This window comes from Camelus ferus, chromosome 8 (genome assembly GCF_009834535.1).
Source record: "Camelus ferus isolate YT-003-E chromosome 8, BCGSAC_Cfer_1.0, whole genome shotgun sequence".
NCBI classification, from domain to species: Eukaryota; Metazoa; Chordata; class Mammalia; order Artiodactyla; family Camelidae; genus Camelus; species Camelus ferus.
Window position 1 is genome coordinate 74,179,102 of NC_045703.1, and position 24,950 is coordinate 74,204,051.

Here is a 24,950-nt window from a genome sequence, read left to right on the forward strand (position 1 = left end):
GGTCCTGAGGGTGGGGGAGGGGGAAAGCATGTGCCCAGGTCGAGGGTGAGGGAGTGTCTCGAATTCGGGCCCGTGAGAGGTTCCGTGAGGCTGAAGGAAGCTTCATGCGGATGGTGGGGAAGCTGGGGGGGGGGTGTGGAACTGGGTGCAGGCAGGTCACGGACCTCACTCTCGACCTGAGGGCCTCCGGGAGCCACTGGAGGATACTGGGTTGAAAATAGGCAGGACTGGGTTTCGGGCCCAAGCGCCCCTCCAACAGCAGCGTGAATTACGTTGTGAGGCGACAGGACAGGCGGGCGAAGTGAGGCTGAAGCAAACGGGCTAAGACGGGAGCCAGGGAGAGGTGCTGGGGCGGCGGGTGGCCCTGAGGCACCAACGCCCGGGGCATGGGTGGCCCCCCCACGCCCACCCCCAGTGAAGACCCTCCCTCCCGCCAGTGGCTCTGGGATGTAGTCACCAAGGCTGCCAGTCCAGCCAACCAAGAGGTAAGAGGCCCCGCTGGGCACACCTCCAACCAAGGGCTGCGTTGGGGCCCAGCTGTCAGCCCCCAGTCCTCCAGGGGCGCCCAGCACCCCAGGCCCCTGTGAGCACCGCTCTGCGCAGCCTGGCCACCCCCACCTAAGCTAAGTCCTCCTGTTTAACAGCCTCTGTGTCACCTTCACGACACGCAGGGCGTCGTGCGATGCTGCATTTGGACATGTGGTTGCTTTACATTTAGTTTCCTACAGACTGAGACTGCCGGGCAGGACTGCAGGAGCCCCAGGCCCAGTGCCGGCTCCCAGCAGTAGCCCAGGAAGCGTTTGTGGGACGTCAAAGTCAGGACGGTGGCGAGAGGGAGACTAGGGGCTTCCGGGTCTCTGGGGCCGGGGTGCCGTGTCCCTCAGCCTGTGTGGGACGGTGGGGGGCTTCTGGGAGGCTTGGTGCAGCCCTGCAGCCACGTGCACAAGGACCTGGCCCCAGTCCACCCCTTGCCGCTGCCACCAAGCAGAGAGTCCCTGGGACTCACGGCCCCACTCACGGCCCTCAGGGGCCATTGGTCCCTCCGAGGTGGGGACGTGGCACTCAGCACTAAGAAAGGAAAACCAGGGCCTGTGGGCCCACAAGTCCACGGAAACGTGTGCCCACGTTTCCACGTCAGTGCTCTTTGGTGACAGTGGCTGCAGTTGAGCCGCAGGACGGAGCTGGGCTGACCACTTCCTGTCCCACGTCCTGCGAGCTTGGGCTGATTCTCAACTTACAGATGAAGACGTGGAGGCTTGGGTGAGGGCAGAATTCAGACGGTTGGTTAATTCAGCTCTGTCGGACCCCGAGCCTGAGCCGTAAACGCCCTGCAGGCTCCAGAGGTTGAGGACGTGCCCACCCCCGGCCGGAGACGAGGAAACCAGACCAAGGGCAGCTGAGAGCCTGATCAAAGTTCCACGAGGAAGGTGGGTCAGGATCCGAGAGCCTCCCTCCCTCCTCCTTCCTTCCTTCCCTCATTAATGAAACAAACATAAAAACCAGCGAGTGCGAAACATCGTGCTGCGAGGGGACCAGGAAAGCCCTCCAGAAGCCAGGAGTGACGGGGCCATTTCCCCTTCGGGGGCAAGAGTTCGGGTGCGGCACTCCTAGCAGAGGAAGAGAGGAAGCGGTCAACGGGACTGTCAGAAGTGACTTTATGTTCTAAATGTCTGCACTTAGCAAATTAATGCCTTTACATGTGATTACGATGTTCACGAGGAAATTGCAAGATTTAGAACTGCATCAGTTCACACTGTTCTTCTGGCAGCGCGGCCTGACCAGGAGACGCACGTTCACCAAAGCACCTACCTTTATGGAACGGCAGAGGCGGCATCTCTCTGCTTGTTACCGCGTTCTGTGATAGATGGGAAAACCAAGTTTGGAATAAACATCGCAGATCAGAATCTGAGTGTCTTCTTAAGTGTCAGGCCCAGGCTACAGGGCACTGCTGCACCCAGCCCCCTCCCCCCATGAGCGGGGTCCCAGGGCTGGTGATGTCGCCGGGGGGCAGAGTCCAGCAGGGCCAAATGCTTCCCCCCGACGGCGCCTCCGCTCCGACGCTGCTGTCCAGCCTAGTGGCCAGTGGGGCAGTCAGAGTCCCCAGGCGCTGCTGCTGCCTGGCCTGTGCATGTCGGGTCCAAGGGGGTTGTGTGTTTGGAGAGGGGGCCTGAGACTGTGGAGGGGGCAGCACCAAGGCACTGAACCACCACCACAGGGGCCAGGGCAGAGCCCGCAGGAAGGCTTGTGGGGGAGGGACACCGTCCCCCAAACACCGCCTGGCCTTCCCTCTCGACTGCTTGGAAACACCCCTGTTTGGGAAAGAGACTGTCTCTGGAGCCCAGGCAGCGAAGTGGGGACGAGGCACAGGGCTTGTGGGAGGGCACGCGGAGATGACCCATCTCCAGTGAACCTGGGGCGGTGCAGACAGTGCAGAACCTGAGACCGGTTCCGCACACTCCCGGTGCCGTCTGCGGGGCAGAGGGTGGGCACTGACAGGCCGTGTAGACATTGAGATGACTCACTTCGGTCTGCTTGCAGGGGTTTCCAGCACAGCTCTCCCGCTGCACCGTCTCCGAGCCAACAGTCAGATTCTGCCCCGTCCTGTCTTTCTCACCACCACCCCTCCCAACGTCCACCCACTCGTCCACCCATCCGTCCCCGCAGCCAGGGGTGCTTCTGTACGTCCACCTGCCTGTCCCCGTGTCCATCAGCCCATCCAACACAGATTTACGGACCACTTACCATGAGCAGGCCAGGCTGCTGAGGACACAGCAGGGGCCTCCCCCAGCCTTGGGCTCAGTTCCTGGGAGCGCTGATGCGGGCCGGCTTGCTCCGACGCTGGGTGCACGGGGCACCCTGAGGAGGGAGACTGGGGAGGCCCTTCCGGGTCAGGCGGCTGCTGGGATGTGGCCAGAGTCGACAGTCAGCCTCTGCAGGTGATGGGAAGGCTCAGAAGAACGAGAAGCAGCCTGAGGCCTGGCTGTGGGAGCTGCCCTCTGCCCGCCCGCCCTCCCCGCTCTGCCGGGCCCCCATCCTCCCCCACCTTCTCCTGGGTGGGGGCTCCCAGCACTGGTTGTGGCTGCAGGAGGAACGCAATGTGGAGCACAGGGAGTTACTGCAGGCGCTTGTCTGGAAGCTGCACATCGTTTCCCCAGAATCCGCCGTGTGCAAACAGCCCTCCACGGCCCAGAGACGGCCTCTGCACACAGCGAGGGCGGGCCCAGGAGGCCCCGTGCCAGGGGTGCAGACAGACCCCCCGACCATGCACGATGAAGCCACCGGGTCGACCTCGCCCGGGGACGCCACCAGGGCCGAGCAGGCATCACGGAACATGGCAGGGGTGGTGGGGCTCCGTGGGCACCTGCAGGAGGAGACGCTGTGGACCTCTGGTGCCTCCTGCCCCACAAAATGTGCTCCACAAAGTGACATCAACAGAGGTCCCCCTACTCACCGTCACCTTGTGGCTCAAAGCTGTTGATAACGGCTCTCGAGTCCCAGCCGAGCGTGAATGTCCAGAGCTGAGCAGGAGCTCCCTGGTAACAGTCTCTTTGCTTCTGAGACTTGGACGAACCACGTGTCTGGTCAGGTGGGCACTTTTCTCCCCACCTGCTGGGCAAGGGAAGGGAGGCTCAGAGCCACGTGGCCCACGAGTGGTGAGAGGGACCGAGGTCTTCGGACACCAAACGTGGGGCACCTGCTCTTCATGCGGGTGGATTTGTGGTCTGCGGCTCCGCTCTCTCTTGTGCTCCAGGCTCCGAGCAGCCCTGGGCTCTCCGGCTTCCCAGCCACAGGCAGGGACAGCTGGGGGCCTGGGTCAGCTCGCTGCTCCGTGGGGTCAGGTCACCCTGCTGAGGCTCTAACCTGACCACTGGAACCGGGCCTCCCGCTGGCCTCGTGCTCACAGCTGGGCTCCCCCTGCGACAGGTCTTTGTTCTGCATTTTTGGGAGCACAACTTCACTCCTGAGCTCGGGGTGCACTGCCCTACAGGTGGGCTCTGGGGTCATCTGGCTTTGGGCCTTTCCCGCTGGGAGCTGCTGGGCCTGTCCCCTTGAGGTGGAGGTGGGCCCCTCACCAGGACCACCCTCCTGGGTGCCCCCTGAGCTATGGCGGGCTAGGGGGTGGCAGGCTCAAGAACGTGGCACTTCCTGCCACTCCTCTGCCCCCAAACCCTCCCTCCTCTCCCACAGGCTCTGTGGCAGCTGTGGGGCACGGCCACTGCTGAATTCCCGTGGGTTGACACGTACACTTAGTGTGGGCATCAGTCTAACCAGTCCTAACTTGAGTCCTTGGTCATTGGCCGGGAGGACAGGTCTGCATTACTGTGAGGGGCCAGAGGCTGGCAACCCTGGTCTGGAGGCCTCCAGGTGCAGGGAGGAGCTTTCCCAGGGGCAGCCCCTCCTGGGGGTGCGGCGGCTGCCCACATGGTCTGCGGCTCACAGCACCAGGGGCCGGGCATCTCTGCAGGACTGATCCCACAGCAGCAACTCCAGCAGTGGGCTCAGGCCGCCGTCACAGGTGAGGGGTCCAGGCGTGCACGCAGCTGGCTGGTTGGTTAGTACACACCCCGCAGACTCCTGGATGCCGTAACCCAATGCTGGCGGTGCCTCGAGTGTGTGGAACACTCCACCCTTCAAAATGCCTTCACGTTCCCCGACCTCCTGCACGCGCTCCTCCCTGCACCTCATATCAGCCGCCGTCCTCCCGGCAAACCCGCGCAGCAGTGAGGTCAGTGTCTCTTATCTTTGAATTGAGACTGAGGCTCAGCGAGTGTGTGGCACACCCAGGCCACACGCCCGCAGCTGTGGTGCGCAGACCGACGTAGTGGCCCCAGGTCTCCTTCCACCTCTGGGCCTGGTGACCGGACATGTCCTTCTGTGGTGGCGTGGAACCCAAGCACCCGCGGCACCCCGGTCTCACCACCGCCACCTGCAGTGGTCTCAGCTGCTTGGCCGTGTCTGGGAGGAGGTGGGGACACCCGCCCTGAGCGGCGGTGCGTGGCATCCACCCACATGCAGGCTTGGGGAGGAGTGGTCTCTGCTTCCACGGACGGGCCTCACAGAGGAGGGGATGCTGGAGTTAGGACGTTCCACGGGTTACCGAGGGCATCCACGTCCGCCTCGGGAAGATGGTTTAAGATGTCTCTCCTGGGGAAAAAAACTGTTATAAACACATAGCTTACACTCTGCTTACATTCCCAGCAGATCACTGCCAGTATCCGGCTGTCAGTGTCATTAGTCTAGGCCTGTAATGGAGCTAAACAAGTGAAAAGGGCTGAATTTCACAAAATGTGTATTTTGCACAGAGCTGTGCTTCAGTTGACACTTTCTGTTGAAGACCTGGATTCAGACAGAAAGTTGATCTTGTACAAACTAAGATTAATAAGTTTTCGCCGTGTTTTTTTCAGCTGGGACATTAGCTAGTTGTTACATGCAGTCATACATCCATAAACTGTGGACTTGCTCGATAAGAGACAGACAGACAGACAGATGAGTGAGAAGAGGGATCACCATGAAGGCAGTAAAAGCCCACACCTCCTGCTGCAGCCTCCAGACAGAACTTAGCAGATTCACAGAGGGAGAAGCACCGCACAGCTGAACGGTGGGGGCCGCCCAGTGGGGACGGCGGGAGACGGGGATGGAGAGAGACAGGGAGGTGGAGATGGGGCAGAGGGAGAGCCTGTCCACCCCAGCCTGGAGCAAGGGACCGAGTCCCTCGGCCCCTCTCTGCTTCCTCCAGGCCCACAGGCTCTCCTCACGGCTCAGGGACTGGGAATAAGCCCCCTACGCCCGCAGCCATGGCCACGGGAGGACATGTAGTGGCCATATGACATGGGGACCCGGGGGCATGTCTTGGTTACCCCAGTCTTTGTGTAGGGCCAACCAGTGGCCTCCTCTTGAGGGGGCTGGAGGACAAAGCCGCAGCTAGACCTCACGGGGACACACTTCCCTGGCAGGGGTCCGTCGGCTTCGCCTGCTCTGGAAGCTTCTAGGTGCTGTGGGGAGCGGCAGGTCAGGCCCAGCCCTCTCCACGCTGAGAGCCAGGCTCTCTGGCGGCACGGTCCTCAGCAGCTCCTGGAGCAAGCCCAGGAGTTGTGCGGTGTTTCACGAGAACAACCCCTGCGCACAAGGGAACTGCGTCCAAGCTCAGAAGAGACAGGCCCGGCCCCACCCCTGAGAAGTGACAGGAGAAGTCGGGAGAGTTGGAGCATTAATGGCCCCGCAGACGTTTCCAGAGACAAGACAGGCAGGCGGCCGGCTGTGCGGCTCCGTCTAAAGACCCGGCTGGGAGCACACGCCCCATCCATCTCTGCCGGCTCCCGCACCTGTGCCCCTGGCCCCGAATGCAGTGCTGCCGAGCCCTCAGCTGGACACTGGAATCACTGTGAGGCTTTAAAAATGCCCCTGGGCCTTCCCCCGGTGTGGACCTGCAGACGGGCTGGAGTCTAGGCCCAGCTCAGAGCCCCCGGGTCTGAGGCCAGGGCCAGAGCCAAGTCCTTCCTCTCTGAGCCCTGGGTGGCCCCCTGAGTCTCCCACCCACCACCCTGCAAACACCACCATCACCAGTTGTAACAGCAAAGCACCCGCACAGCTGCCCGCCTGCCGTGCTGGGTCACACGCGACCCTGGAAGCCCTCTGTCGTCCATGTGAAAAACGCTTCAGACTGCTTCCCTGTGGCCTGGGCAGGATGCTCCCCCGGAAACTTCCAGCCTGGCAGCTCCTGCAAAGACTGTGACTCAGGGTCTGCGGTCGCCACACCCCAGGGCCCCGCACACAGCAGGCGAGGGTCGGACACGCCCCACTCCCCACGATCCAAAATCGGGCGTCTGCAGGATGCACATGGATGTCACCGTGCACGCGTGGGTGCACAAACGCACGCTCACACACACATGCACACACGGGCACGTGAGCACACGAGCACACGCCCATGCGTGCTCACACACGAACTGTGTCTCCTTGCGCCACCTGGCGGGCGGGGCCTCCCTGCAGCCCCTCCCTGTGCCCCTCACATCCCACCCCAGGCTCCTGGGCAGGGGGTGGGGGGTCTCTGGGTTTTCGCCCCATGTTGGTGGATGGCCGGCTCCCCACGTCTCCTTCTCTGAAGAGGACCTGCAGGGGCGCTTCCAATGAGGCTGGCGGTTCAGGAACACGAGCCCGTGGCAACCCTCCACCCTCCAGGCCAGGGCAGCCCTGCCCCTCCCTCCCTGCTGCTGGAGGCAGGGCCAGAACAGGGCCTCGGCCACCAGAGCCCTGCCCTCCTCCAACGCTTAATTTTCGGGAACCAGCTTGTTTTGTGATGTGGTAACAGCCTCCGATCACACAGCCTGGACGCCCAGTAAATATTTACAGGCTGGCTGACAGGCGCTTGCCTGGGTGCAGCTGGCCTGCTGGGGGTGGGCGCGGGGCCAGCCCAGCCCACGACGCGCCTCCGAGGGGCCTGGGCACCCTGGCTTGTTCTCTCCAAACAAAGCATCGCAGCCAAACAAAAACAACCGCTTCCCTGAGCCCTCCACTGCCGGGAGGGTGAAGGGCGCCGGATCCCCTGCGGCGCCCGCCAGCTTAGACCGGCTCCTCCTCGTGGCTCACGGGCCCCGTTTCTGAACATGTTCTGCTTTCACAATGTTACATCTCCCACCTCCCGCGTGTCCAGCGAGCAAACCTCACCTGTGAGCTGTGGAGATGGAGCGGCTCCACTCTGTGAGGCTGGGGCAGCCCCGAGGGGTGGGGGCTCCCTGCAGGAGGACACTGGGCCCCCGAGCTGCCAGCCGGCCTGGTTTGCAGCAGCCTTGCGCCAGGACAGCTGCACCACCTGTGTGCTCAGATGGGGTGAGAAGCATTGGCCACGGCGATGCCACGTGGGCCAGGATTCCACGCCATGGTTCTCTGACAGTGGGTCCTTCAAGGTCAGTGGTCATGGGCCAAACCCAGCTCCTGGATTTGCACATCCTGGGAGCAAAAAATGACTCTCACATTTTCTCTCAGTAGAGGAAAAAAAAAAAAAGAAGAAATGTATTTTGTGACACATGAGAATAATGTGAAATTCAAATTTCGAATTCATAAGTGAAGTTGTGTTGGAACTCAGCCCTCTCCTCACAGACGGGTGTGGGCTTCTCGCCACAGCAGCAGGCCCCACAGAGCTGCCACCCTGCCGTCCTGCCTCCCGGCCCCCAGCTCGAGTCCCAGGCCAGCCTGTGTGGATGACCCTGGAGCTGGGGCATGAGCAGCCCCAGAGCCGTCCCCCCGACCACAGGCACACCTCACAGACACCGTTTCCTACGGAGTGAAGGCTCGTGACGACTTCGCGTCCAGCAAGTCTACCGGCACCGTTTTTCCAGCTGCGTCTGCTTTCTTTGTGTCTCTGTGTCACATGCTGGTAAGTCTCATGACATTAAACATTTTCATTGTTATCACATTTGCTAGGACGATCTGTGATGCTTGGTGTCCCCACTACGGCTCCCTGAAGGCTCAGACGACGGGTGGCATGTTTCACAACAAGGCATTTTAGTAAAGGTGTGCGCGCTGTGTTTAGACGTGACGCCCTTGCACACCTCAGAGACGTAGTACAGTGCAGACATCACTTTTGTGTCACTGGGAAACCAAGGGTCTCCTGTGACTTGCTTTAAAGCAGTATTCGCTGTACCGTGGTGGTCTCCACACAAAATCAGGGAAGTTCTCTCATCTGCCTGCGCCAGGATGCCCGCACTCCCTTGCCCACGACGTCAGCGCCTGGTCCTCAGGCCCTCGCCAGGGGCCGGGACTCACAGCAGTGAAGGGACCTGGGGCCCTCCGGCCACAGCTGTGGGAGCCAGCCCTCAACACAGTCACTTTCCGTGCACCTGGGTTCTGTTCCTCTGGGGAACCTAGACTCACACAGGAGATGAAAAAGGTGAAGTGAGGCCGCAGGAGCCCTAGTCTGACAGGATGGTGCCTGGTAAGGAGGGGCAGCATCTCCTCACATGTGTGCACACCAGGAAACGTTATTAGAAATACAGAGAAAAAATATGTCTGCCTTAGCGGCTGCCCCTCCACAATGGGTGGGCAAAAGATGGAGCCTCTAAGTCCATCGGCCGATTTCTCCTCCCCCAGAAGCAAGGCGTCCGGCTCCTGCTGCCGCGGGGGTCCCACATCCAGGCTGGGGCCAGACCAGGAGTCAGGGAGCGGCTAGCTGCAGCCAGGCCCCACGAGAGGCCCCCGGGGTCGAGGAGGGCTGCCAACCTGGGACCCCGCGGTCCGCAGGGCCTTCTTTGAGCTGGTGAAGGTGAGTCCTGCTGTGCCCCGGGGCCCCCGAAGCCCGTCTTAGAGGCCCCCAGCCCGGGGTGACGGGCAGCTCTTGTTGGCGCAAATTTCTTCCAAGCTGAGCTCCTCCGCGTTCAGCCTGGTTGGTCAAGGCGTCACCAACGTGCGGCTTAGCTGAGAACAGGCCCGTGTCCTGTGTCCTGAGTCAAGAGCCCTCCCCGGCCTTGAGCTCAGGGTCTGGAAGCAGCTGGTCTCCCTCCTCCGGGCCGAGCGCAGCCTGGGTTCTGCAGGGTCAGAGAAGGAGGATGTGGGTGCCGCCCCCCAGCAGGGCGTGACGTGGACGCAGCGAGCCAGGACCCAGGCACGCTGCCCCTGCCGCCAACTCCCTGGCCCAGCGCTTCTATCGTGTGAGCCCTGCCTGTGGTGACCAGAGCAAAATAAGACAGATGTGGTGCCGAGAAGCCGGGTACGGCTGTAACCAACCCTCGCGGAGGGGAAGCAGCCTGGGACCCGGGCGATGGGCAAAGGCCGGAGTTGTTCTGAGGCGCATGTTAGAAATACAGACGTGAAAGGAGACTTTGGTGAGACTCAGAAAGAAAAGAGGAAAGCTGGAGAAAGCCTCCATCTTCTGGGAGAACACAGAGACGGAACGACAGAACGGGTGGTGGTGGGAGCGCGGACTGAGCCAGCACAGCAGACGTGTGAAGTAAAGGAGAGCAGCTTCACAGGCTGCCGTCGGTGTGGCCTCCCTGGGCAGGCGGGGAGCCTCCCCCCGTGAAGCCTCGCCCCGCGAGTGACAAAGGGCACGGCAGCAAACGCACCTCGGCAGAGCCCGTACGAGACCCAGGGCCCCAGGAGCACGCCCGGCGCCGTCCTGTGTGCTGATGGGCTGAGTGGCGGGTGAGCTGGTCTGGCCCCCATCTCACAGCCAGGCCCACCCTCTAGGCCCAGACGAAGACCACACTCGTGGCGGACGTGGCCTGGAAGCAGATCCTGCTGCTCTGCCCAGAACCTTCTGCACGGCAGCTGCTCCGCCTTCGGGCTGGCCCACCTCCCCTTCCCACTCTGGCCCTCTTGGCACGAACGTGGCCTAGAACCCTTCGCACCCCAGGCAAGTGACCCCCGGGAATCAAAGTGGAGATTGGAGGAGACATGCGTTTGTAAGTTTTTGGTGGGTGGGACCACGCCGCCAAACGTGTAACCACACCCAATGGCACGTCACTGTCAGGGGCTCAGTCATCTCAGTCTGTTGGGCAGAGCTCAAGTCCAACAGGCGCCTTGACCGCCAGCGCCTTCCCGGATCGGAGGGTTTCCATGCGCTGCCTCGGTCAAAGGCATCTGCCGTTTCGGTTCTTGTGTACAGGCTTGACCCGGCCCTCCTTTCTCACTCGTGGGCTCTTTATGGTCGTAAATGCTCTCCCAGGATTTGTTACAAAATTCCGCCAATTTTGAGTGGTTAAAACAGGTCTTAAGCACTAAACAATTTCTTTAAATTTACCCACTGTTAAAGATTATTATAAAGCTTATTTAAATATGACCTTTAATAATATTCACGTAAGTTTCTCATTTAGCAAGTGATATATAGTTTTATTTGCGTTCAACTAATAATATAAGAAAAATCCACGCTTCATCGGTAAGTTTACACTACGGCGCGGTACCGAGGGGCTGGACGTACCTTGAAGTGGGAGTCTCTCGTGTGATGTGCCCTCAAGCTAGGAGACAACGGTTCAGAGCTTTAAAAAGCCCAGCAGACCTGCTTCTCCGTGGGCCACGTCTTGGCCCTGCATGACGTGAAGGACTGGGGACACCATGGGGAGCTCTTCTGTGCAAAAGCACGTTGATGGCGTGAGGCCCGTGGTATCCGGAAATGAAACGTGGAATCGATGACAACTGTCCTTGAGCTCTCCTTTCCTTGAGACTGGCAGGGAGTCCCGCTGCCTCCATCCTGACATGTTTGCTGTACAGGGATTTTGGTAAATGGAGGCCACGCCGTGGTCATCCTGAAGTTCACCTGCAGACTTGCTCCAGTCTTCTAAATGCCTGTCAGCTTTTCTTATGCATCCTGAGCAACCACTATCAAGTTAAATGAAACAACACACGACTGCCAGAGAAACTCTAAAACTGAGTAAAGTGAAGATAACCCTGTGGCAGTGGTGGCCCCCTGCCCTGCATGAAGATCTCTGAAATGACTGGCCCGCACACACTCATCTGATCCCCAAGAACCTCTGCACTTTGAGGCTTTCAAACTGGCCCCTTAAAGGGGCCAGTTTCCTTTTTAAAAAGGGAAATATATATATATATATAAATATTAAAATGGTTATTTCTTGATTTTTAAGAGGAGATTGAGAAAGCCGTCTTATCTCCTTTAGCACCTTGGCCCCTTAGCGCTCAGGATGCATCACCCTGACTCATTCATTCATCATCATCATCCAGATCCTGCTCTCCTGGGGGTTTACGGGCACCTCCGCGGCACAGGCCTTTCTCACGCCTGATTAGAGCACAGCTGTAACGCTGAGCGCGGGCGTCGTGCTAGTGAGGAGAGGCCACGCCCCGGGAACCGTGCCGCCTGCCCTGACACCACAGTCCAGCAGCCCCAGCAGAAACCCACCCACCCACGCCCTCTGTTCCTCCTTCCAGCACCTTCTGTCCCATTGGCTTTAACGTGGGTCACCTTTCAGCTCCTCGGGGTCATGTTCTTTTGACCTTCACCACCTGCCATGGGAGCCCATGAGGAGGACACTGAGGCTCCCAGGATGTCCCTCCCCTCCACGCGGGACCCTTCCCTAGGGGAAGTAGGTCCGGGCGAGCTGCTTCTCCGTCACACCCTCTCCATGCTACTCCTATCTGAGGTTCCGTTTCAGTTCTGTGACTTCTCTCGTGGCTAATCCTCCAAAGCTTTCCAATCTTCTAATTTTTCAGCAAATGAGACATTATGAAAGTCTTGTTTATCTTAGCCAAATATCTAAATTAAAACATTCCAATCCAGGAACAAGGATTTTGGCACCTTCGTGGTTGCATGAAACAGCTGGTTCTCCTCAATGGCGCCAAGAAGCTGCTTCCTGCCACTTTGTCACTGTTAGGAGGGGACAAATGAGCCCAGGCTGTCCCTGTGTGAACTAAGGAGCCTCTCATCAGGGGAGGGGCAGCCCACAGGGTGCTCTGCTCACCGGCCACCAAGGGCCGACCCTTAGGTCACTGCACACCCAGCCTCTGAGAGCTGGCACTGGCTGGAACCGTCCTGGGGACAAGGCACGTGCCAGTCCTGGAGCTGGGATGGGTCAGCTCAAAACGTGGAAGCAAAAGGTCCGCTCTTCTGCATGGAAGCTTGTGCTGAAGGGCTTGGAGGTCAGTGTCAGAGGAACAAGGGCAGCATCTCTGCTGCCCCCAGAGGCGTCCACGGGCGTGACAGGCCTGCCGAACCAGCGTCCTTGGAGGACGCCCACACTCCGGGGTGGCTGGCAGTGTGGCCTGTGCTGTGGCCGAGGCGAGAGAAGCCAGGGCGCGGAGAGGGACTCGGGGCTCTGTCTTACTCTCAGCCGTCACTCTGGCTGCAGCCTGGAGATTGTTGGAGACGCGGGGAGAGGAAGGGGAGCTTGGCACCACATGTGGCAGAGGGCGCATGGCAGGGCTCCATGTGGGAGCTCTCTGAGGAGAGGCTGGCGGAGCTGGGGTGCTGTGCTGATGTGAGGCTGTGGCGAGAAAAGCCCCCCCCACCTTTGGTCCTGATCGTGTGGGCCGGAGTGATGGCCTGTGTGTCAGGGATGTCATCTGGGCTTCATTGAACGTGGCACTGGTAAGTAAACACGTAAGTCAAAGTAGCAACAAATCTGCCTTTGACAGGGTGCGCGCTGGGACTGTGGGCAAGCTTTGTGCAGGAGGAAGGGAGACCGCGTGGGGAAGCGTCAGCTCCAGGAAGAGGCGCCGGGAGCAGAGCTTCTAGGGACGGATCCATCCACCGTGCCAGGTCCCATCCCACCTCCAGTGGCAGGACATCGTCTGGATGGATGGGCCTGGCAAGGACAAGGACCCCTCTAACCCGCAGACGGGCCCGCGGTGACACCTGTGGAGGTGGCAGGATGCCCTCGAGAACTCTGGCTGCCAAGAGCTCCCGGGCCCATCCCCAGGCTGACTTTCCACCAAGAATGCTCCCCATTAGGGTTTTGAGGGATGAGCTTGCCAAGTGCTGAGTGGAGGGGAGGAGCCCACACTTCCCGGGGCCTCAATCCAGGCCCTGCACCCACATCACTGCTCCTGCACCCCTGGGAGAAGGCATTCTCTGCGGCCCTGTTTGAGGGTTGAAGACACTGAGTCTCCGAGGGCTGGACCTGCTTCTGTGTGCGGTCTGCACGTTCCCTCCTCTGCCTGCTTCCCGGAGGACAGGCAAGTGTGACGTGACAAAACCAGTTAATGGAGATCTGTCGTGGTTGTCAAAGTGCCAAAGCATCCAAACAAGAAGTCTCTGTTCTTCTGTGTCCACGAGCCACCCCCCAAACACGGCGTCCCTGTGTCCGTCTGCTCCAGCCTCCAAACAAATACCGCAGATCAGGAGCGTGAACAAAACAAACGGCCCCTTCACGGTCCTGGAGGCTGGAACAAGACCAGGTCGTCAGCCGGGTGGTCCCTCGGAGGCCTTTCCGCTTGGCGTGTGGACGGCCGTCCTCGCCCAGGTCCTCAGAGGAAGTCCCTCCGTGAGCACGTGTGTCCTGGTCTCCTCTCCTCACCAGGGCTCCTGTCACACTGGATCGGGTCCCCCAGTGACCACTTATCTTCTTAAAGACTGTCTCAGGACACCGCTACATGGCAAGGTCCCGGGGAAGAGGGCGCCTGCTTAGGGGCCAGCAGACGCAGTACAGCCCCCTGCGGCTAGAGCCCAGAGACTCCGCCTGCTGCCCAGACCTTCTCCAGCCCCAGAGCTGCGCTGGCTCCACGTGGACAGACCCCGAGGCACCCCCTCCTCAGGAACGTCAGGATGCCATGGCAGCGGTGCAGGAGGAGCCCCAAGCCCCACACACAAGGGCTTTGAGCCAGTCAAAACAAGAGAGACGAGGGTCTGGCATCTTCAGGAAAGATGAGCATTAATTTCTGCCCTGTTTCGTGGCAAGAGTCTACATTTCTGGAAACAGAAAGGAGTGAGAATGAGGAAGACTGGCCATAAAAGGACTTGTGAGGGAGAAAGGCAGGTTTCATGTGTGAGCTTGGGGTGAGGATGAGGTGAGGATGAGGTGAGGTGAGATGAGGATGAGGATGAGGTGAAGTGAGATGAGGATGAGGTGAGGTGAGGATGAGGTGAGATGAAGTGAGGTGAGGATGAGGTGAGATGAGGTGAGGATGAGGTGAGGTGAGGCTGAGGTGAGATGAAGTGAGGTGAGAATGAGTTGAGATGAGGTGAGGCTGAGGTGAGATGAGGTGAGGATGAGGTGAGGCGAGGATGAGGTGAGATGAAGTGAGGTGAGGATGAGGTGAGGTGAGATGAGGTGAGGTGAGAATGAGTTGAGATGAGGTGAGGCTGAGGTGAGATGAGGTGAGGATGAGGTGAGGATGAGGTGAGGTGAGGATGAGGTGAGGTGAGATGAGGTGAGGTGAGAATGAGTTGAGATGAGGTGAGGCTGAGGTGAGATGAGGTGAGGATGAGGTGAGGATGAGGTGAGGTGAGGGTGAGGTGAGATGAGGTGAGGATGAGGTGAGGCGAGGATGAGGTGAGATGAAGTGAGGTGAGGATGAGGTGAGGTGAGGTGAGGTGAGGTGAGATGAGGTGAGGTGAGGATGAGGTGAGGTGAGGATGAGGTGAGGATGAGATGAGGTGAGGTGAGGATGAGGTGAGGTGAGGATGAGGTGAGGTGAGGTGAGGATGAGGTGAGATGAGGTGAGGCTGAGGTGAGATGAGGTGAGATGAGATGAGGATGAGGTGAGGATGAGGATGAAGTGAGGTGAGGATGAGGTGAGATGAGGTGAGGATGAGGTGAGATGAGGTGAGGTGAGGATGAGGTGAGGCGAGGATGAGGTGAGATGAAGTGAGGTGAGGATGAGGTGAGGTGAGGATGAGGTGAGGCTGAGGTGAGATGAGGCGAGGATGAGGTGAGATGAAGTGAGGTGAGGATGAGGTGAGATGAGGCGAGGATGAGGTGAGATGAAGTGAGGTGAGGATGAGGTGAGGAATTGAGGTGAGGATGAGGTGAGGTGAGGATGAGGTGAGGTGAGGATGAGGTGAGGTGAGATGAGGTGAGGCTGAGGTGAGATGAGGTGAGATGAGATGAGGATGAGGTGAGGATGAGGATGAAGTGAGGTGAGGATGAGGTGAGATGAGGTGAGGATGAGGTGAGATGAGGTGAGGTGAGGATGAGGTGAGGCGAGGATGAGGTGAGATGAAGTGAGGTGAGGATGAGGTGAGGTGAGGATGAGGTGAGGCTGAGGTGAGATGAGGCGAGGATGAGGTGAGATGAAGTGAGGTGAGGATGAGGTGAGATGAGGCGAGGATGAGGTGAGATGAAGTGAGGTGAGGATGAGGTGAGATGAATTGAGGTGAGGATGAGGTGAGGTGAGGATGAGGTGAGGTGAGGATGAGGTGAGGTGAGATGAGGTGAGGCTGAGGTGAGATGAGGTTAGGATGAGGTGAGATGAAGTGAGGTGAGGATGAGGTGAGGTGAGATGAGGTAGGTGAAGGTGAGGACGAGGTGAGGATGAGGTAATGTTAGGTGAGACGAGGTTAAGTGAGGTGAGGTGAGGATGAGATGAGGTGACATGAGGTAAGAATGAGGCAAGGTGAGGTGATATGAAGTGAGGCAAGGTGAAGTTGCAGTTAGACAGCGGTGGGTTGCATCAGTGAACTGGGGTTGATGTGAGCATCGTGGACACAGGAACAAATGCACAAGCAGGGCCTCTTCCCGTGGAGCGTGGTGGCCTCTCACCCGGGCGGGAGCTGGAGAGATGCAGACTCCTGGGCCACTCTGGTGGTTGAAGCTCAGCCAGGACCATCCAGCCTCAACCTTAGGGCAGAAAGCGCAGGTTAAACAAGCCCTTCGGGGAACAGTTAGCGTCCAGCCAGCTCATTTCCCTCCAGACCCTGGGGAGGGGGTGCGGGGCGGCTCTTGCTGAGGATGGGACTCTGGGTCCCCAGGGGACTGGAGTCCAGAATGTGAGGAGGGAAATGAGGGCGACTGGTGGTGAGCGCAGCTGGCCGAGCAGAGGGAACCCTGTGAGGACAGGTGAGAATGTGGAAGACAGATCCAGAGCCCGGACGTGGGGCCGGAGGAAAACACTGTCACCAGTTCTGAGGGGTGAGCGCAGGGCTGCCCTACTGGCCATGGGGGACCCAGCCGGGGTCCCGCCTTGATGCCAGGTTCCCACAGAAAGAAGGCCGGCTACTCACGGGTTCCCCAGACAGACTTAAGTCATTTTAGGAAAGTTCCGGGGCGCTAGGGGCCAGCCGTTGCCCAGTGCAGGGGCCCGAGGGCAAGTCGGCGCTCCATCTGGCCGCGGTCTGCACCGTGGCTGGAAGTGAGGGAATTCCGAGAGCGGGAAGCCCAATTACACGGTTCCACAGATGACCGGGAAACAAGAAGCAAGTCCTGGACATTCCCAATCTGAGATCTTGCAAAAGTTGCTGTTACAAATACATGATTCACCAGTTCCGTCCTGAAATCATGGCCATGTGTTTACTTATCATCCCCCCACCCGCTGCAAGATCAGAGGGAAAAAATGCCTTGTGTATCCCTTTCCCATCACTATTTTATGATTAAAAGAAATGGCACATAGTTGAAAGGAAGGGAGGGAAAGAAAGAATCGATCCGGAACAAAAAGAAAAAGAAGGGAAAAAACCACCTTTCTGAGTTTGCTTAAAACTATTAAAGTGACTGAGGGGGGAACCCTGACCTGAAGATGCTGACAAACACCTAGGCACATCAGGGTTCAGGCTGAAGGAAGAAGACGCTCTGAGACCCACACCAGTGACGTTCCGGAACCCTGAGAGGAGTTTCCTGGAGGGAGTGTCTGGTCCTAGCATACACGTCAGCCTGGACACGGTCTGCATTTCTCATGGCAACCTTGGTTGACTTTTTAATATTGTAAAAGCACTACATGTTTCTTGCAGAAAAACAAAACAAGACGCAGATCAATAATGAAGAGAATTAAGAACAGTCCTGTAAGCTTCGTGCCCAGAAGGGACGACTGCAAGGCTCTTTCTAGACCTTTCTGTATGTCTGGCTATCCATCCATCTCTCCATCCATCTGTCCATCCATCTGCCCGTCATCTCCCATCATCTGTGGACACGACCACATGTGTGTATATGCAGTGAGCGCGGGACCTTTAGCAACGGAGAGCTGCACGTGTAACATGTGAGCTGAGTCTTCTCTCCGAGACGCAGCGGCAGCAGTGGCCACTGTGCACCCGGCCCTGCCCCATGGCTCTGTCTGCCGAACACTCACGGCCCCCAGGTGCTGTCACCACCCGCCTTGCGGTGGCCCAGAGAGGCTGTGCCGTAGCCAGGGTCACACGGGATTCGTGGTGGGGCTGGAGCTGGCCCGCAGGCAGCCGCCCCGGGCTCTGGGGTCTAGCCGTCTTCAGACCTCGTTATGACACTGGATGACTCGACAGTATCTCATCAGACCCATTTGCCATGATTTTTTTAAATGTTTATTTTTCTTGTTTCAAAATTTTCCCTATTACAAAGCTTACTGCAATGGACATCTTATAGCCAAATGTTTGTCTACAAACTAAGATTTCCTCCCCAGTACTGGCAGTTCATCCCCAGGATGGACGGTCTGGACACCTTGGAGTGTCTGGAGTAAGCTGCCCAGCTGCTGCCCAGAGGGGAGGGCATCCCTCCCCTCCCCGCCCCGTCCTCAATCTGGAAACGTGGTTCTTTCGGGGGAAAAGCTGCAGCGGGCCAGGCAAACACGGTCGTTCCTGCTCTAAACCTCCGTGGAGAGGCCCTCTGCGTGGCCTGTCTGAAGACAGATCTAATTTTAAGAGTCTCTCAGAGTATCTGCTAGGATGTTGTTCGACTCGGGGACTTTGTGTCGCTGACCCCCGACGCGACTCCCTCTCCAGCAGTCTGGGTGCAGCTAATACTGCAGATGACTCCAGGCAGAGCGGGAGGCTTCTCTTCCCTTGGGGGTGTGGCTGTCAAGGATGGAGCCTCCGTTGGGGCTCCGGGGGACGGAGAGGAAAGCTGACCTCAGCTTGCTTGGCCTCCAGAGGAGTTTGGGAAGTGGACGTGCACTGTGGTCGGGGCACAGACTCCGGCCGGAGCCAGCTCCACTGGCCTCAGGGCCCAGCACACGTGTCCCCACCTGCAAAGACCAGGACACTCGAGCGGCGCTCATCTCAGATGCGCACGGGGGCCAGCCACCACCGCACCAGCACTTGGCGCTGAGACTCCCACAGTCAGCGCCTCTCCCGGCCTTAGTCCCTGAGCTCACAGGGCCTCGCAGGCGGTGACACAGGAGCTTATGAGGTGGCATGAGGCCCTGCCCCTCAGGGGACAGTGCGAATCCTCGCCCCCCAGAGCTCTGGGGGTGTGCAGGCCGGCTCACGGGGCGTCCTGGAGGGAGGACGTGGGCCGGGGGTCCCGGGGGAGAGAGGCTTTCTGCTCTGACACCCGCCGGGCCCAAGCAGGGAGCAGGAGGCACAATGAGACCCCACCACAGCCCCTCATGTGCAGAAGGTGAGAAGACCAGAGGGGACGGTGTACCTTCAGGGGGAAACGGCTTCTCACTCCAGATCCTTCATGGGCCTGAGTGCTTTCCTGTCGAATTTCCTTGGACACAGAGCACAGAATGTCCCAGGAGGGGCTTAGGTCCCTGGGTGGGGACCGAGCTCCTAGCTGGGAGGCACCGGATGCTCTGCGTGTCTGCAGAGCTCCAGGGTCCCAGGGGCCTTGGCCAGGTTTTCCGTGTGCACTCCTCCTTGGTGGTCAGCACAACTAGGGGTTGTCCCCTCTAGCCTGGCTCAACTGAGTCAAGGTGTCCTTGTGGAAATGAGAGTCTGTGGGAAACGCAGGCTTCCCAGCCCGCCCTGGAGGTACTGGCCAGCGGTCCCCTGAGCCCAGGCAGGTGAACTGTGGTCTGAGGCACACAGAGCCTCCTTCTGTCTGCTGACTTTGTTCACGAAGTCTTATCTCTCGAGACAGGACATACCGAGGGTGTCCTGGGCTGGCTCTGAGCAAGTCAAGGGGCAGAGGGTCTGGCGCCCCACACCTTCCCTGAGTGGGAGCCCCACAGTCAGCCACACCCTGGTCACAGCTGGATGCCCGGTGGCAGGTGTGGAGGGTCTGGCTGAGCTCGCTCCTGGCCACACGGACAGGAGACTGGACCCAGGACCTGATACCCTCACCGGATGTGAGCCGGTTGCGGGAGCCTGACATGGGGCCCAGGGCAGGCAGCCTTTCACTGTCATTTCCAGACCACGTGTGGCCAGTTCTCTTTCTGTTCCGGCTCTGATGCCTGCATTGGAGGAACAGGATATGCCCTGCGGGGCTGTGGGAACGAGGGAGCGGAGGACAGACCTGTGTCTGGGTTTGGTTTACTACCTGGGACTGAAGCCACTGCCCACTCTCGGCTGGTCCTGGGGGCACCTGGGCTTAGATCAGGTAGCGAGAAGCATCCCCACCCCCAGTTCTCGGCTGCAGCTGCTGCCCGGTAACCTCCAGTCTGAGGGCCGACAGCAGAAGAGATGGAGTCGGGGGGCAGATAACCCCTTACAAATAATCAAGATTTGTGCAGACCTCTGCCATGTGCTTCTTAGAGCTGGTGTGAAAACACTAATTAATCTTCACTTTGGATTAAAGTACATTCAGTCTCTGGCAGGTTAAATGCACAGCATGAGCAGTCCATACAGTCCACACTTGTCTCTGTGACGCCAGATTCAGGGCACACGAAGCAAAGTAGAAGATAGTTTTGAAACCTGACAAAAGCACCTCATTTCTATCTCCCTCCATCCGAAGATTTCGGCACCTTGGAAGATAATAAGCTACAAGGCACCGAGCACGTGTGTGCTGCTCCAGGCGGGAGTCCATTTGTCGTGTCACCCAAGACGGCCCAGTTGTTGCCGTCTTACGACTGAGGCTCAGAGCTGTGAACTGTTTGCCGATTTCCTTTAGCGGATGGCAGGTGTTACCTGGGTGACTGGAAAACATGCGGTGACAGCAGCAACACTCGAGGGCAGCCGTGCACTGACGTGGTGCGTGCCCACCTTTACTCCCCAAAGCTCCCGGGGGCGCAGGACCACACACGACTTCACGGTTACCGTCTGGCGTCCAGAGGAGGCCACCGAGGAGACATGGGGTGTATCCACAGCCACGGAGCAAGCTAGTGATGAAGTCAGGACTGCACAGAGCACTAGGCAAGGGGACGGGGTCTCATCCCAGGTTGGTGGCGGCCTTGACCTGGGACCACAAGCTCTGAGGAAGGACGTCCAGACTTGACATGGAGGGCAGGTAGGTGTGACCTGCCCCATCTTTGGGCAGAACTGGAGATTTGAGATTTGTCTACACATCATCGTACTCTCCACACCCCGCCTTCCTGCCTCCCCTGGCCCACAGCATCCTCCCGCCACTGCACGTGAGGTCAGAACCTCCCGGGAGTTCTGCTCGAAGCACAAGTAGACTGTCCTGTCTGATGGCCGCAGAGAGAGGAAGTCGGACAACCCTGCGCCGGAGGCTGATGCCCTTAGACCCACATGCTGGTTCCTAACCCAGAACCTTGCAGCAGCCACGGAAGAGGACGCAGAGCCGTGTGGGAGCGTGGGGAACTAGCTGGAAGCACCCTGAGGCACCTCCGGGGGGAGGGGCACAGAGCGTCCCGGCTGGGCCGCAGTGGGGAGCACACAGGGGGGCCGCCCTTGTCCCAGCAGGGCCACACTCACCACGACCCCACGCCCTAGGCTGGGGCGGCGTGCCTGGTGGGGAGCACCCACTTCCCATTTTAAACCTTTTGGGATTTCTTTCTTTTTTTATGCCAATTTATTTGCTTGTATAATATAAAAAATGAAGCATAAGTTACTTGAAATAAGACAAGTGTTTAAGTTGCCAAAACTGCACTAATGTTCCCAACCTGCTCTTGGCAGAATGGTCTCTGCCCGTGGGGCCAGCCTGAGGCGCAGCGGGACCCCTCGGCTGCACACAACCCACCGTCGCCTGAGGCCGCTAAGTCTTCTTCCTCTGTCGTCAGGCGGGGGAGGGGTGGGGGAGGAGGCCCTGAGGGTGGCCAGGAGCCTGTGGGTCAGGCCAGGAGCAACCGGCGAGGTAGCCGAGGTCCCCTTGTCAGCAGTGGAGCAACTGTCACTGCGCCTTCAATTCTGAATGCACCCTGCAGAGTGGGTGCTGCTGGCCCCACTTCACTGCAGAAACTTCTGCTGGTGATGCCGACAGCCCCCCGTCCTCAGACTCAGGCTCGTCCGCAGGTCGAGCTTGTGGGCAGAGCTGCCACAGTACGGCCCGACAGGAGTGTCTGGGCACCGGAACCGCTGTGCCCTCCAGGCTTCAGGACCAGACGGCCAACCCAATGTTCTTTCGACTTCACCGGCCCCAGCCTCTGGCGCAGAGCCGTGCGGGGAGCACTTCAGTATGGGCTGGTGGTGGGCAGGGGAGGGGACGCTGGGTCCCCTGAAAGCCAAGGCTGCTCTCACTTGAGAAGGGGGATGAGCCAGCCAGAGGCGACCATGAGATGGAAACCAGGGCAGTGGAGACGGGGACGGTCACTCAGCCAAAGACTCGTAGAGCTGTCCCGGCCGGATGGGGCAGAAACAGCACAGCCTTCCTGGACGGCTGGCCAGCGGCTGCGGGACGGCAGGAGAGGCTCCCCAGGGCGGCCCTGCTGACCCTGGCCAGGGGTGAGGGGCTGACGGGGCCCCAGGACAAAGACCCAGAAAGAAAATTGGGCTAGGTGAAGAGGATGGACGAGGGCAGCCCCCGGCTGCTGGCCCTGCCCCTCCTGGATGAGCGGTCAGCCGGGCCCTCTCCGGCAGGGAGGCTCCCCCTCGCTACAGCCATCCTCGTAAATCTGCCAGCTGACGACAGCGGGCTGAGGACTGGGGCCTGGGGACTTGAGTGATCTTCCTTCTGCTCAAGCCCCTCCCCAGTGGGGGGCTGAGCAGGGCAGCCCTCGACCCCCAACCCGCTGCAGGGCAGACAGCTCGTCCATCCTCTCCTGCCAGGCCCCAGAGAGCCACTGTGAGGCCCAGGGAAGAACCTGGGAAAGGGGAGGTGCCCTGCCATGTTTTATGGTCTGTCCTCGGCCTCTGGGGGCCTGTAATCCCAGCGTCCCACCCTTACTGTCCACCACAGCTGAGCAAACACCCGGGGGCCCGGGCTGGGGGCATGGAGCTCGCAGAGTGCAGCCACCCTGGGACCAAACCCCTCAGGCCCCTGGGCCTCTCGATGCCACAGGCCTGGACCCCACCCGTGGCCCCTCTCTCTGCTGGGCAGTTTGGGGACAGTGGTGGGTTCCCCACTGAGGCCAGGCTGTGGGGTCACCAGTGAGCCCCAGCCTCAGCCCTCCTGGTGCACATGGGCCCCACGACCCTTCTCTGCCCGCGACAGGCCATGTTCCGCAGCGACACTGCTGCATGTGGACCTCCTGGCCAGCCTCCATCCCCGGGGATGCACCCCTGCAGGGCTGGAGGACACGCAGGAGCATGTGGTGGCTTCTCAAGCACGCAGCCCAGCAGGCGTCCGAGAACTCAGGCTCAGAACCACACGCTCACCTGTGAAAATCCAGGGTTTGCTCGGAGTGAAGTCATGGGAGACGGGGCCCGAGCAGGTCCAGGCCGAGATGGCCCTCTGGCCACACCCCCAACCTCTCCTGGCTCTTGAGGCTCAAAAGGACCGCGTGGTGCCCCCCAGAGCAAGCAGCACTGGGGACATCTGACGTCCGCCCGTCCCGGGCATTTGTCTTCCAGCGTCTACTCTGTTCTCTGCAGCTTCCTCACGGCTCCTTCTTGCTGGTCAACAGGCCTGGCGAGAACCTACAGGGGCCCCTCCCCTCTGGGAACACAGGGCACTGCCCATCTGGCCACAGAGCGGCGGCATTAGGAGGGCAGCCGCCCCCAGAGCTCACCCCCCAGACACTCTGAGTGTCTCCTGCCCTCTGGGCCCAGGCTGGTCCCTGAAGGTCTGCAGCTGTGAGCAGGTCAGAGGCCTGGCCCTGGTGGGGGCAGGGGGTCACAGGCCTGAGGAGCAGAAGGAGCAAGCCAGTGAGTTTGCCGGATTGCCCAGGGGAGAGGCATCCACCCGTCAGCACAACTGGGTTTAGACCGCAAGGTCCCCACCACGTGCGGCGGTCTCGGGATGAGACCAGGATGGGGCTGGGGGGCGGCACCCGGATCCGGCCTAGACCTGCAGGCGGACCTGCGGCCCCAGTGCTCGGGCTCAGCTCCCGACACAGCAAGGCCTTCAAGGGGCCTCAGATGCTCCAAGCCCTGAAATCTGCTCCAGGTGTTGGCCTTCCTGGAGGCGAGGACTGCAGAGGCCCCCACGCACCCGCTCCCCAGAACGGTGGCCACGTGTGCGTGCGCTGTGCCTGGGACGCCTGGTCCGTTTGCTTCCTTTTCTAGTTCTCTGTGTGTGTGTGTGAGTGTCTGTGTGTGTGAGTGCGTCTATGTGTCTGAGGGTGGGTGTGTATGAGTGTGTGAGTGTGTGTGTCTGTGTGTCTGTCTGTGTCTGAGAGTGTCTGCGTGTGTGTCTGAGTGTCTGTGTACGTGTCTGGGGGTGGGTGTGCCTGCGTGTGTGTGAGCATATGCGTGAGTGTATTTGTAGCTGAGACACTTTCTGTCTCTGCTGTGTTTCCAGGGTCCTTACGGGGTGATGCTGTGACATTCTAACACGTGAGCATTTGCAATCGGCAGCAGAGCCACCTCCAGCCAGGACCACCCATGAACAAACCACATGAAGCCTCCGCCCTTCCAGAGAGACCCCTTTTTCCTGTGACTGTTGGGGGTTTAAACAGAAGAGCAGGTGGACAGGCCCTGACCTGGGCAGGTGAATCCAGAGCTGGGCTGAGAGCCTGGCTGGAACTGGGCCAACATCAGTGCCCACAAGGACCCTCCTGCACTGTGAGACAGGGCACCATGCCTACCCCCAGAACCTGGGCTAAGGAGTTCTGTCCGTGAGGCCCACGTGGAGTGCCGGCCGACGTGGCATCTCTAGGTGTCACGACAGGGTGAGGACCCTGCATGCACTCAGCTGCGCTTCTGTCTGAGCCACTACCTGCGTGTCGTCACCTCTGGCTGATGGGAGAGCTCCCTCCTCCAGCAGCTGCTAATGTGCCTGTTGGCCCCGTCATACCCTCGCCGGCCTCTGTGCTGTCTCTGTTTGTCCAAGTCATGGCCCGTTAACCCCTGCGGCCTCGCGGCCCCGGCTGCCAGGCTGAGGCCTGCCGTGGGGCTGGGTGCTGTCCCTCCCAGAAGTGGTTTTGCTGGGAACACCGGAGGCATCGGGAAGGGGCTACTGGGGCCCAAGCTCGAACGAGGGGAGGAGGGGCTCCGGTAAGCCTGCTGCCCGGTGCGGGGCGAGGGCCGCACTGTGAGTGCTCAGGAGGATGGATGGCCTGGGCATGGCCAGAACGCTGAGGGCACTGTAGCCAGTTTCTCCCTGTGCTGCCTCCTCATCCCACGAAGGCCTCATCACTTGGTTCCTTCCACCAAACCGTCATCAGCCTTCCGGTCCCACCAAACCCGAGTACACAGGGCAGGCCAGGCAGGGCCCCCCACCCTGTCCTGCATG

General features: G+C 59.8%; 1 long non-coding RNA gene across 2 annotated transcripts; it reads right to left on the reverse strand.

Annotated features, from left to right (window-relative positions):
* Positions 1-7: 7 nt before the first annotated feature.
* LOC116665506 lies at positions 8-5,771 on the reverse strand. Of its 2 annotated transcripts, XR_004322171.1 has the most exons (4): positions 3,044-5,771; positions 2,743-2,930; positions 1,810-1,855; positions 8-1,607 (listed from the first exon to the last, which is right to left on the reverse strand). It is a non-coding gene; the product is annotated as an uncharacterized LOC116665506 (long non-coding RNA). The 2 variants fall into 2 exon arrangements; XR_004322170.1 differs by having other exon boundaries at positions 8-1,855.
* Positions 5,772-24,950: the final 19,179 nt, after the last annotated feature.